Genomic DNA, 12686 nt, shown 5'->3' with positions numbered 1-12686 from the left:
CGCTCTGGAACTTACCTGGCTGCTTCTTGCTCCTCGTGGCCCAACTGAAGGCTGCTGGGAGTAGGGGGCGGGGCTTGTTGCATGTGCCCGCCCCCTGGGCTCCTTACTGCCGGCGCTCCGCTCCTGTGCACTCCTGCAGGAAATGACCCCTGATTACGCCTCACCGAAGGCCCTCCCCTCCCCAAACCCCGCCCTGCCCAGGCTCCACCCCCCAGAATCTCCAGGTATTTCACAACCCAGAGCTGGCAACCCTACTATAGAACCAGGGAAAGGGGTGGAGCCAAGTTGCGATGCCAGCGCAAGGCTCTTCAACGTCACAGGGTGTGTGTTCTCGAAGGGTGCCACTTAACGAAACAAAGCCAAGCTGAGATTTTCAAGGATCCTCATGGGCCGCGCTGAAAAAATAAAACGGACGATGGGCGAAGCAGGCAAAATAGCACCCCTGAAATAAGGTGGAGGTCCCTGATGGTGGTCGGGATACAAGAACTGAGAGGAGGTCTCTCCAGGGCAGCCTCCAGCCATGACGGGGTTCCTGCGCAAAGCACCTTGGACTGGGTCTGTGTCAGAGAAAGGGTTCCGAGACTCCCGTGTCTGGCTTTCTGTGTTCTAACAACATGCTTTCTGGTCGCAGCCCTTCCCTTCCCCCGCCCCTCCTCTCCCCCCCATCCTCAAACTGCCTTACAGGAAGGGGGAGGGGTGTATGCCTTGCCAGTCTTCTTTTCCTTTAGCCGGTCAAGTGGGGAGGGGGGGGGAGTGAGGATCCATGCCTTAAGAGTTAATGTTTTTTGATCTCAGCCATCCCCAGGCCTGGTGGAGCATGACGGGAGATGACCCATGGCATGTGGCGTGTCAAAGTCGCTGGCTTCCTGGATGGGAAAAGGCTCTTCCGGTTGCCCCAGCGCTGCGGGGAGGGCGACCCGAGACCCCTGCCTCCCAACCCCTCTCCCACTCCAGCATCCAGCCCTCCCACCTAGTGAAAAATCCTGGTCCACCCAGAGGGAAGAAAGATTCTCTAGAGGCCCCACCATCCACTTCCTTTCCCCAACCCAATAACAACACACACACACTCACCCCGCCCAGAGATGCAGATAGAATCCACGTCTCCTGGCTCCCCTGCATATTGGCTAACTTTCTCCTGACTTCCCCTGCCCCGCCCCCAGGTATGGGGGGAGGAAAGGGATTCCACAATGGGGGGGCAGGCACGGCTTCCACGCAGGCTTAATCCGCAGCTGTTTATATTTCAACCTCGCCCCATCATTGCCTGCCCACTAAACCCATTTTGCTCTTTCGAGATGGGCGGAATGCAACAGCCGTCTGACTAACAGTACTCCGCAACTCCTGGCCGGACAGAAGCATCTTCCGAAAATCTTCATAGCTGGGTGGGGTGGGGGAGAGGAGCAGGGTGCTTCCCGAGGTTCGGGGCACCTCGTCCGAGGAACCTGCTGGCATCGAAACGGAGACACTCCTGCTTCCGGCTGCTCATCCCATTTGCACCAGCAGGAGATCAGGCGTTCAAACTGGATTGTGGCCTAGCAAATCTGCCCTTATTCCCTCCATTTCATCTGCATCCATAATCTCCCCCCAATCCCATTGACCCTTAGGCAGAATCTGCATTTGCATTTTTAAATCAGTTTCGTGCTTCTGTGACGCCGTCTTTATGCTTGTTTAAATGTTGTTTGGGGAAGATTCTTTTAAAGCAGTGCGGAGGTGCAATGACAGTGGAGCCGCCCCGAAAGGATGATAAACATATGTGGACGTGCAAAAGTATGCTAGCACTCTTGAGGTGTGAAAACGACACCAAATGTAGACAGCTTTTTTTTAAGACGGAGTCAAAAGGCCGGGACACTGGTGGGAAAGACAAATGCAGATTCCGCCTTAATCTCATTTGCAGCCTTCACATCGACCCAGTAAGGTTAAGTTCTCCATCGGATAAAGATGACTGCTTTCGGACATGCTAAATAATGCAGTTTCAGTCCACTTCAGCGACTGGTTGCAAGTGGATTTGGCCCTTTCACACAGTAAAATCCACATGCAAAGTGCACTAGAAGTGGATTGAAAGTGTGTTCACTTTCAATGCGCTTGCCAGCTGGATTTTATCGTGTGAATTGGCAAAATCCAGTTGGAAAGTGGACTGAAAGACCGATTTCCCACAAGCTGCTGCTCCGCCCTTGCTCTTCCCTTTCCCCCAATTGTATGCGTCAATTTCTTTGCTGCACAGTCGCATTTTGACCCGCAGCTTTGCCTGATTTCCCCCACGTCTTCTCGGTCCTGTTTTTTGAGGATCAAAAAGATGCGGGGGAAATCGGGTGAAGCCGCGGGTCAAAATGTGGATGCGCAGCAAGTAGTGGGAAATTGATGAATACAATTGGGGGGAGGGAAGAGCAAGGGCGGAGCGGTGGCTTGTGGGAAATCGGTCGAAGTGAATTGAAAGTGGATTATTTAGTATGTGTGATCACAGCCAGTGAAGGCCTCGTCACGGGCCATTTCAGTGAGTCTGCATCTGAGTTGGGATTTTTGCATCTCGAGTCTCTGTTTCCTCGGTGTCCCCCACTGGTTCTGAGCCACTGTCTGACGGTGCTGGTGGTGGTCGTGTATATGTGAAGCTAGATGGTGAGCATGGATTGTGAACAACATACTCCAAAAGTGGCACCTTTAAGACCAACAACGCTTAATTTAACAAAGTGTAATTAATAAGAAGTGTGCAGGCACATGAAAGAATAAAACTTTGTTGGTCTTCAAGGTGCCCCGGGACACAGCCCTTGATACACTCCTGGACTCTGGGTCAGCCAAATATAACTGAGCCCCATATTTGCAGGTAGAAAGCAATCTCTACCTTCTGGCTTGTAGGGACAACTCTCTCCTTGGATTTGCGTGGCTGGGCTCACTGGCTTCTAGGGGTGTGCATTCGGCTTTGCCAAATGGGAAAAAATACCTGGAAAATACCTTATTACTGGTATTTTGGGGGTATTTTTTCGGCCGAATCAGATTCTCTAATCTGATCGGCTTGCCAATAAGGTGCTCCCAAATAAAAGCCGATCTTATTTGGGTGCCCAGCTCCGAATCAGGGAGGGAAGGCAAGTGTCGTGGGTCCGGCTGAGGCTGACTCCTCCTCAGATGAGGAAGAGGCAGAGAACAACTCAGCCTCCTCTAGAGACAGCCCAGAGGAAGAACCCTCAGCAGTACCCAAGGAGGAAGAGTCCCCAGTAGCTGCACAAGAGGTGCAGCCAGAAGGAGAGACCATTCCTGAGCCGGGGCCAGCGACCCCAGCTGCAGACACCCCGAGGCCAGACTCCCCGCCTACTTCCCCTGAGTGCCCCAGAGGTAGGGCACGGCAGAGGCTGACTATGCAGGAGCAAAGAAGGAGTGCCAGGCTGCAGCTCCAGCAACGTCACTGAGAGGAGTTGTAAGCCTCTGCAGACTCCACTGCAAAGGGAGGGAGGATCTGTTTAAAACCCCTTGGTGCACCTGCTCCAGCGTGGCAACAGCTCTGCAAAATCAGACCTGCTTCTGAGTGTGGACCAGTCGCTCCTTGCCTTTGGAAACCTGCATTCTTGAAATGACTTCCCGGCTATCGGACCTTCGGCTTTCTCACTGACCCTGATTCCGGCTTCTGTCTCCAGCTTCTAGCTTATCGCCTGGGTGGCAACCAGCCAAGTCTGCACAGCAATGGTCCCTTTCAGTGGACTGAAACTGACCAGCTCTCCTTTCCCTTCCTTTCCCCAGCCAGCTCTCCCTAGCTTGGGGAAGGGAAGACACTTGGAGGGAAGCTGCTCACTTGGAGGGAAGCTGCTCTGGAGAGGCAGGCAGGCTGGGGAAGGGAGGAGGGCATTTAAACATGCCTCAGTCTCCCCTTCCTCAGCTGCCCGGCTGCTTCCACCGGTCAATTTCACTCCCCAGCTGATCCACCGGGAGTGAAACTGACCAGAGGTGGGGTGGCTGGGAAAAGAAAGACTGCAGTTCCATTATACTCTATGTGGACTTTCCCCATAGGGTATAATGGTACCGAATATATTTGGCAATACCGATTTTTCCCAAATCCCAGTATCGGTATTCAGGAATATCGGTATATACTGATTTTTTCGGGCTTGGTTTACCCGAACTGAAAAATACAGATTTTTTTTGTGTGTGTGCACATCCCTTCTGCAGAGCCTATGACATTGGTGGCCCGTGGCTGCAGTGGGGCTATTGGGGGCTCCACCCCCTTCCGTAAAGGGCTACCTGCTTCTTAAAACCCCCCTGCTTCTTCTCAAAAGCATTTATCAGCCAGTGAAGGCCTCGTCACGGGCCATTTCAGTGAGTCTGCATCTGAGTTGGGATTTTTGCATCTCGAGTCTCTGTTTCCTCGGTGTCCCCCACTGGTTCTGAGCCACTGTCTGACAGTGCTGGTGGTGGTCGTGTATATGTGAAACTAGATGGTGAGCAATGCTCCCTCTAAGCTGTTGAGTCCTGTGAGCAAAAATTCTACTTTGTGAGCTACCGGCATTAAAGTTGTGAGCAGGTGAATTGGCTACTGAATAACTTAGTTTGCTCTGGAGCCCTCCTTCCTGAGCTAAGACAAAAATGTGTGAGCCGGAGGCTAAAAAACTGTGAGCTAGCTCACACTAACTCAGCTTAGAGGGAACACTGATGGTGAGCATGGATTGTGAACAACATACTCCCAAAGTGTAAGATTTAGAGAAATGAGACATTTGTTGCTGGTGGTGGAATGTGCTGTTGTCGCAGCCAACCCATAGCAACCGTGAAGGCAAGAGGCGTTCAGAGGTGGTTTGCTATTGCCAGGCTCAGTCACAACCCTGGACTTCCTTGGTGGTCTCTCAGCCATGTACTAACCAAGGCCGTCCCTGCCTAGCTTCTCAAATCTGATGAGGTCAGGCTAGCCTGGGCCATCCAGGTCACGGGAAAAAACAAGCAGAGGTGGTTTGCCCGTGCCTGCCTCTGCGTAGCGACCCTGGACCTCCTTGGTGGTCTCCCATCCAAGTACAAACCAGGGCCAACCTCGCTTAGCTTCTGAGATAATGACAAGATCCGGCTGGGCTGGGCCATCCAGGTGAGGGCAGACATTTGTTACAGAAATGAAATCCCTCGCGCATTCCATGTTCTGTTTGAGAAGGGCAATCCCAGTCCAGAACTTTGTTATTTTATTGCAGGGACCTATGCAGTTATACCCTAACTGTGCCCTGGACACAGGATGGGAGGGGGTTGTGTATATTTATTGAATGCATTCGAAAAGAGCACTCAAGACAATTGCCAAATACTAGATAAGTAACAGGTGTCGATCGGAGTCTAAAGGCCAATTCGCAGATATCCCAGACACATGGTTTATACAGAGGGCAGGATGCATCAGAGATCTGCATCGTGAATTGGGCATATAGGCAAACATACATACATACATTGTCACAAGATCCATTCACACACATGTGGGTTTCACAGTAGGCAGATGGTAGCTGTCCATAAGGCTGGCATTCACACGCATGCACATGCGAGGTGTGGAGGGCGAAGAGATCAGGTCTCACTCCCACACCCCACTGCATGTGTAACATACAATCCTGGATTCAGGTGGGGTAGCCATGTTGGTCTGGAGCAGCAGAACAAAGTTTGAGTCCAGTGGCACCTTTAAGACCAACAATGCTTAATTTAACAAAGTTTAATTAATAAGAAGTGTGCAGGCACATGAAAGAATAAAACTTTGTTGGTCTTCAAGGTGCCCCGGGACTCAGCCCTTGATACACTCCTGGACTCTGGGTCAGCCAAATATAACTGAGCCCCATATTTGCAGGTAGAAAGCAATCTCTACCTTCTGGCTTGTAGGGACAACTCTCTCCTTGGATTTGCGTGGCTGGGCTCACTGGCTTGTAGGCTTGTAGGCAAAGCCGAATGGGAAAAAATACCCGAAAAATACCTTATTATTGGTATTTGGGGGGTATTTTTTCGGCCGAATCTGATTCTCTAATCTGATCGGCTTGCCAATAGGGTGCTCCCAAATAAAAGCCAATCTTATTTGGGTTCCCAGCCTCGAATCAGGGAGGGAAGGCAAGTGTCGTGGGTCTGGGTCCGGCTGAGGCTGACTTTTCCTTAGATGATGAAGAGGCAGGGAACAACTCAGCCTCCTCTAGAGACAGCCCAGAGGAAGAACCCTCAGCAGTACCCAAGGAGGAAGAGTCCGTAACAGGAGACCTCCAAGGAATACCAGGGCTGGGACGCAGAGGCAGGAAATAGTAAGCCCCCTCTCTGAAACGTCCAAGCCCCCCTAGGGGTCGCCAGAAGTCTACTATGACTTCCAGGCACGCACGCACACACACAAAATACCAAAAAAAACCCCACACCCCAAAAAACAGAAGCTCGTACCTTGCCACCAATTAAGGTGCTAATGAATGTTTGCTTGTTCCTGCTGCAACCCAAAAAAAGATAGGGTGAACAAAAAAAGGCCGAGAGCGCAAAGAAGCAGCAAAAAGTAGTATGATGCAATATGTATATGAAAAATTCGTTTGTTTTTCCCTCCTGTTTCTTTATGCTCGTTTGTTTTTTACCCTACAGTTGGGAATTCGGTCAGGGTGGGCTAACTCAGCTCCCTGTGCCTGTTCGGTCCCCGAATTGCCTTCTGCACAAGCCCCATTTCCTCATCTAATTCAGATTCCGATTTGGGTCATGTCTAACTGTTGTGATAGAAAGCTGGGAAGAAACTGGCTGTTTACACCAGATGTGTGTGGCTGTCAAAGTATATACAGCAAATTGCATGTAAAAATGTTTTCAATCACCCTGTCGTCTGAGGCCCGGCTCTTTGCCCCAGGTAATAGCTGTTGACAAACGACTGTCCGTGAAATTTCGCTTTTATTGTATTATGCCCCCCCCTTCCGGAGTTACAATGTGGGTCTCTGTGACATATCGTAGCAAAAAAAAACCCTCAGTCATTCCTTGCCCTCTACTCCAAAAAGGATGGTTCGAAATTCACTCGTTTCATCTCGCTGGATCTCTCCCCAACAATTCTGGCGCTGGTTTGAATTCCGTAAAACCATTCCGAAACGGAGCCTCCGGGCACGACCAGTGGCCTCGATCTTCTGCTGGTGCAACCTGCTCTTTCCATAAAAGATCGTCCGTGTGGTGCCCGTCCACCCCCCCACCACAGCTGGCCTCTGGCACGTCACGCTTCGTAGTCTGTGGCAGAAGGCCAGAACCCCAGCATGGCCGATCCTGGCTGGCACGTGCTGTTCCCCTGCCGCCGCCGCTGCCCGCTGCCATCCAAATTTTCTATCTCATTTTCTCTCCTGCAGATGGAGGTAGTTAGCACCTTCAAGAGAAGCGGCTCCTTTCAGGGGGCTGTCCGACCCCGCTCTTCTCCAACTGCATGATGTAACCAATATTTCTACCCCCACTCACGTAATTCTCTCCGCCGCAAATGCCAGCGCCGGTGCCGGGAGTGAGTCTTGATTTCCTCTTACTGCTTGTGGTTTAAAACGAAACGAAACAAAGAGAAAAAAAATACCCCCTTCCTATTTTTGCCCTCCTCCAATACCCCCCCCCCCTCCCTTCTCTTCTGTCCACCCCCGACCTCACCCCCCCGGTCCCTCGTTGCCCCAGTCACTGTTGCAATATGATTTCTTTCCGTTCTTCTTCTTTCTTTCTTTTTTTGGGGGGTCTCAGTCACACCGGATGTACAACTTCTATAAAGCCATACGATCTCTGCGCTTTGCCCCCCTCCTTCTTTAGCCACTCGCACCTCTTCTCTCCTTGGTTTGCTCGCCTCTTTCACCTTCTCTGTCCATGGCTGCCGGTTCTGAATGGACTAGAGTCCGATCCCCAGCTGGCGGGGAGGGGAGAGGGGCGTGTGCATTTCCGTCTGAGCCACTGAGGCGGCCGGGCGCCGTAACCAGCTGGGGATCCTGCCTCGTTTCTACGGCCCAGCCGCACATCCCGATGGCGATTGGTGTTTGTTGTGGTGTTTGGCGTGTGTCACTCACTGTTGCATGTCAGCGACTGGCGGGAGGAAAGGGCGGGGGGGGGATTGTGCCAGAACAGGCCAGAAATGTGCCCGACGGGGCCGAATCTGATATTTTTGAGCTAAATCCAGAGTCATCCGCTGCTGCCCCATGATCAGGGTCAACCTATATGGTCTGGGTTAAATTAGGAGAAAACTAGGAAAGAGAGGGCAGCTATTTTTGTGGTCAATCGATCCACAATACGGGGGGGGTTTCAGAGCTGCCAAGCGTGACTTCATGCTGGACAGGTTCGTTCCCGGCACCCCCAATACCTGGTGAAGACCGGTTCAGGCAAGTGGCGTCACTTCTGTGCAGCCCCCTTGGAAATGAATGGAAGCTGCTCGGCGGCCGTAATCCGGGGAGCTTTCTACCAGTAGAATCCCATACCTTCAGGTGTCCTCTGCTGTCTACATTTCACATTTAAACCAGTGTGGAAACAGGTTTACAGTCTTGACTGTCCTGAAAGAACTCCACGCTGAAGTCTTGTGAAGGCCTTCTGTAGGGCAGACAGCATAAAGCGGCAACTCTGGACATACTGCTTAATCACAAATCACTCTAATCTGGGAGGACCGGGTTTGATTCCCCACTCCTCCACATGCAGCTGCTGGATGACCTTGGGCAAGCCGTAGTTCTGTCAGAGCTGTCTTTGAAAGGACAGTTCTCGAAAGACCTCTCTGTGCCCCACCGCTCTGAGACTCCAAGTGAAGGGCGGGGTATAAATCCAATCTCTTCTTCTTCTTCTTCTTTGTATCTACGGTACAAACGGAAATAGTTTTAATGGCCAGTCCCTTTTCCCAGGGAACTGCCGTGCCGGATGAGTGGTGGCAGAGGGAGTTGGCAGTCTCCAGCAGAAAACTTCCCAGCCTCTTCCCCGAACTACAGTTCCAAGAATACTTTGGGAGAAACCAGGCCTAATGCATAAAACATATATTCGTTTGTAGCGCAGAGAAATATCCTGTTATCGTTCCTTGTTTGACACAGGCGATTGGGAAATGGGGACTGGAAACTGGTTTAAATTTGCAGCGTTGGCAGCAGATGGGGAGAGGGGGAGGAGATGGCAGGAGAGCTCCTGTTGACCGCTTAATCACAAATAGTTAAAAGGAGGCGTGTGGAAAAGGACTGGGACGGTGGAGGACTTCTGTGTAGCAGGGAAGAAAGAGCTTTCCGCCCGGCTCAGAAACGAGAGGCGAGATAAATCCCCTCGAAAGCACCCACAGTGAGGACATGGACTGGGCCCCTCCATTATCACTGAAGAGGAAGTGCTCCCGTCCCCGTTTCTGCGCCCTTTACCCACCTCAGCCCCTTCCTGTGCCTCACCATGCCAACTCTCTCTTGGAAACAAATAAGCAAACCCCCCCCCAACCCCTCTTTATTGTCCTTTTCTTTTCTTTTTTTGGCGCGATAATGAAAGATCCGAAGAGGTAAGCTGTCCGTTCACACACACACACCCTCTCTCACCACCCAGCTAGTTCCCAGTTATTCTGGACCATCTGGATTGTTTAGAATATCTCAGAAGGGGTTTGTGGGGTTTTTTTTGGTGTTTTTTAAAAAAATCAAAGCCGTGCTGGTGGTCAGGCTGGCGTTGCAATGTGGTGTGGGTAGATTCATGGTGCCTTTTGGTATGATGTGCACCACTCTCGCTTTTCAATGGGGGGCGCACCCTACAATGTAAACCTTCGAGTATGGCCTGGAATCTTTGCTACAGCTCTAGCAGTTGTTTCTCTCTCTCTCTCTCTCTCTCTCTTTTTCTTTCTTTCTATTTAAATGCTGCCTTGATATTAAACTCTCTTCCTCCCTTCCAGTGAGCTGCTGTCGCTCCTTGAGAAATTGAAATCCATTAATAGCTTTTGATCTTTCCCCTCTCGGAAACCCTGTGTCTTTTGTTTGTTTGTTTGTTTGTTTGCTTCCCTTTGTTTTGATGACAATTATATTTCCTTTTATTTTATTTTTTAGGAACTATATTGTGGATGTCAAATGGGTTTCTTCACCCTAAATTTTTCCCGGAGGGAGGGTTGTCATTTCAGGCTCACAGAATAAACAGGAACGGCTCAAATTCTGGGGCGTGAGACTGAGCCATGGCTCAGTGACATCTGCTTCATATGCGGAAGGCCCCCGGTTCAATCCCCGGCCTCTCCAGTTGAAAGGACCAGGCAGGAGGTGATGGGAAAGACCTTGACCTGAGACCCTGGCTCAGTGGCAGAGCCTCTGCTTGGCATGCAGAAGGTCCCAGGTTCAATCCCCGGTATCTCTAGTTAAAAGGACCAGGCAGGAGGTGATGGGGAAGACCTTGACCAGAGACCCTGGCAGAGCGGCAGAGCCTCTGCTTTGCATGCAGAAGGTCACAGGTTCAATCCCCGGCATCTCCAGTTGAAAGGACCAGGCAGGAGGTGATGAGAAAGACTTTGACCTGATACCCTGGATCAGTGGTAGAGCCTCTGCTTGGCCTGCAGAAGGCCCCAGGTTCAATCCCCGGCATCTCCAGTTAAAAAGGGCCAGGCAGGAGGTGATGGGAAAGACCTTGACCTGAGACGCTGGCTCAGTGGCAGAGCCTCTGCTTGGCATGCAGAAGGTCCCAGGTTCAGTCCCCGGTATCTCTAGTTAAAAGGACCAGGCAGGAGGTGATGGGGAAGACCTTGACCGGAGACCCTGGCAGAGTGGCAGAGCTTCTGCTTGGCATGCAGGAGGTTCAGTCCCCAGCACCTCCAGTGAAAAGGACCAGGCAGGAGGTGATGGGAAAGACCTTGACCTGAGACCCTGGCTCAGTGGCAGAGCCTCTGCTTTGCATGCAGAAGGTCCCAGGTTCAGTCCCCGGCACCTTCAATAAAAAGCATCAGGTAGGAGGTGATGTGAAAGATCTCTGCCTGAGACTCTGGAGAGCCACTGCCAGTCTGAGGAGACAATACTGAGCTTGATAGACCAAATGGTCTGATTCAGTGTAAGGCAGTTTCATGTGTCCGGGCATTACAGCGCAAACCTCCTTGAAGTGAGCAAGCAGTGCGCACGGCACAAAAGAGCCTCCCCCCCCCAGGGATTGTGCCACACACACCCCTTTCTTCCTCTCCGCCACTCTGAGCTGCCTCGATGTGTTTCAAGGTAACAGCCTCTAGGAAGAATCTGAAGTGAGCCATGACTCACGGGAGCTCCTCCCCTGCCACAAATTTTGTTAATCTTTACCGTGCTGCAGGACTCGTACTCCTTTCTACTACTTTGAAAGCAATTGGGGCGCTTTCGCACACAATAAATAATGCACCTTCGAACCACTTTCTAGGCACTTTGCAACTGGATTTTACTGTGTGAAATGACAAAGAATCCACTTGCAAATGGTCGCCGAAGTGGATCGAAACTGTATTATTCAGCATGCCGAATGTTCGCCATATCTAAGGCGAAAGTGTAGATCCCATGAGTGAATTATAGTCAGATAGGGTTACCAATTTCCTCCCCCCTCCCTCCCCCGGGCAGGGTTCCTACCCTTTGACAAATGCCACGGCAAGCAGTATATGAACAACCGAAAGTTCTCAGTGCTGCATATACATGCAAGGGAGGGGTTTGCCCGACAAAAGTCCACTGAGGGCACACCTCGTAAAGGTGAAATGGACAGTTCTTATTCGTAATAGCGATAGCAACTGTGGAACAAAGAGTGGAAGCTCATTTTGGATCAATTAATATGGAGTACCTGGGTGTGATTTATAGAAGTCCTGCCCGGGGGGGGAATGGGTAACACAATTTTTCTACTTATACAGAGCTGAAAGTTTGACATAACAAGCGCGTTCTTATTCGAGGCAGAGAATCCCACTAAGGGTTCTCTCAATAGCCCGCCCACCTGGAGAGAACAGCAACAGAATGTACGCCGCTGGGTGCCGGTAGGCAACCCCATCCGAGCATAGACTCCTTCCTACCCTTCCCACGGACGATTGTGGAGCTGGGAATTAGAATAGTGCCCGTCAAAGTGGACAACAGTAGCTAATCCGTTTAATATGGAGCATCCGGGGACCGTCCCCGCAGTTCACCAGACTCGTTTGAGAACATTCCCCCCCCCCACTGGAGCCTGAAATGAATCCCGTCTTAGCTCTCTGCCCCACGCGTCTGTTCTCTACAAACTTTCCCTCCCTATTCTCTTCCCTTTGCAGCTGCCAAGATATCCTGGATGGAAGCACTTCAGTGTCAGCCGGGGATTTCTCATAGTGTTTCCTTCCTAAAAACAAGCAGTGTGATAATCAGCAAGCCCCCGAGTGCTCTTCCCTCCCGCCTTCCTCCCTTATCTTTTATTCACACACACCCCTCACCCCATCACGGCTGCTTCCTGCTCGCTCATGGGGACTTTGACATCACACGCCGTTCGGGGGAGGCAGCTGGAAGCTCTCGTCCAGGCCCGTAGCTACAGTGGGGGGCATCTCGGGGCTAGGCCCCCTGACTTACTGTCGAGGCCCCATGACTTCCCACCCAGCCCAGGGCCCCTGAGCAGCAGCAGCAGGTGTGGGGAAGGAGTCAGGTATTCCTTTAATTCAATTAGCCAGTGCCCCCTAAGAAATTTAAATGCCCCGACTTCAAAAAATCCTGGCTCTCGTCCTAAAACTAACTAAGCCGGAGAAGAGAACGAAAGTGCAGACGTCGGGTTTAGCAAAGCTGTCTCCCAGAACCCCTCCTTCCATGCCAAGGCCAAAACATTCCTTGGGGGCTGCTACTTTGAGGGTCACGGCGTAGGGTTGCCAGCCT

At 51.5% G+C, this 12686-nt stretch overlaps 1 protein-coding gene across 1 annotated transcript in view; it reads left to right on the top strand.

The window, feature by feature from the left end:
- The window catches only part of LOC107106293 (plasma membrane calcium-transporting ATPase 3-like), a 126056-nt gene that overhangs the window by 99595 nt on the left and 13775 nt on the right, over positions 1-12686 (top strand).

This window comes from Gekko japonicus, unplaced genomic scaffold (assembly GCF_001447785.1).
Source record: "Gekko japonicus isolate JY-2015 unplaced genomic scaffold, Gekko_japonicus_V1.1 scaffold3166, whole genome shotgun sequence".
NCBI classification, from domain to species: domain Eukaryota; kingdom Metazoa; phylum Chordata; class Lepidosauria; order Squamata; family Gekkonidae; genus Gekko; species Gekko japonicus.
This window is presented reverse-complemented; position numbering and strand designations above follow the sequence as displayed.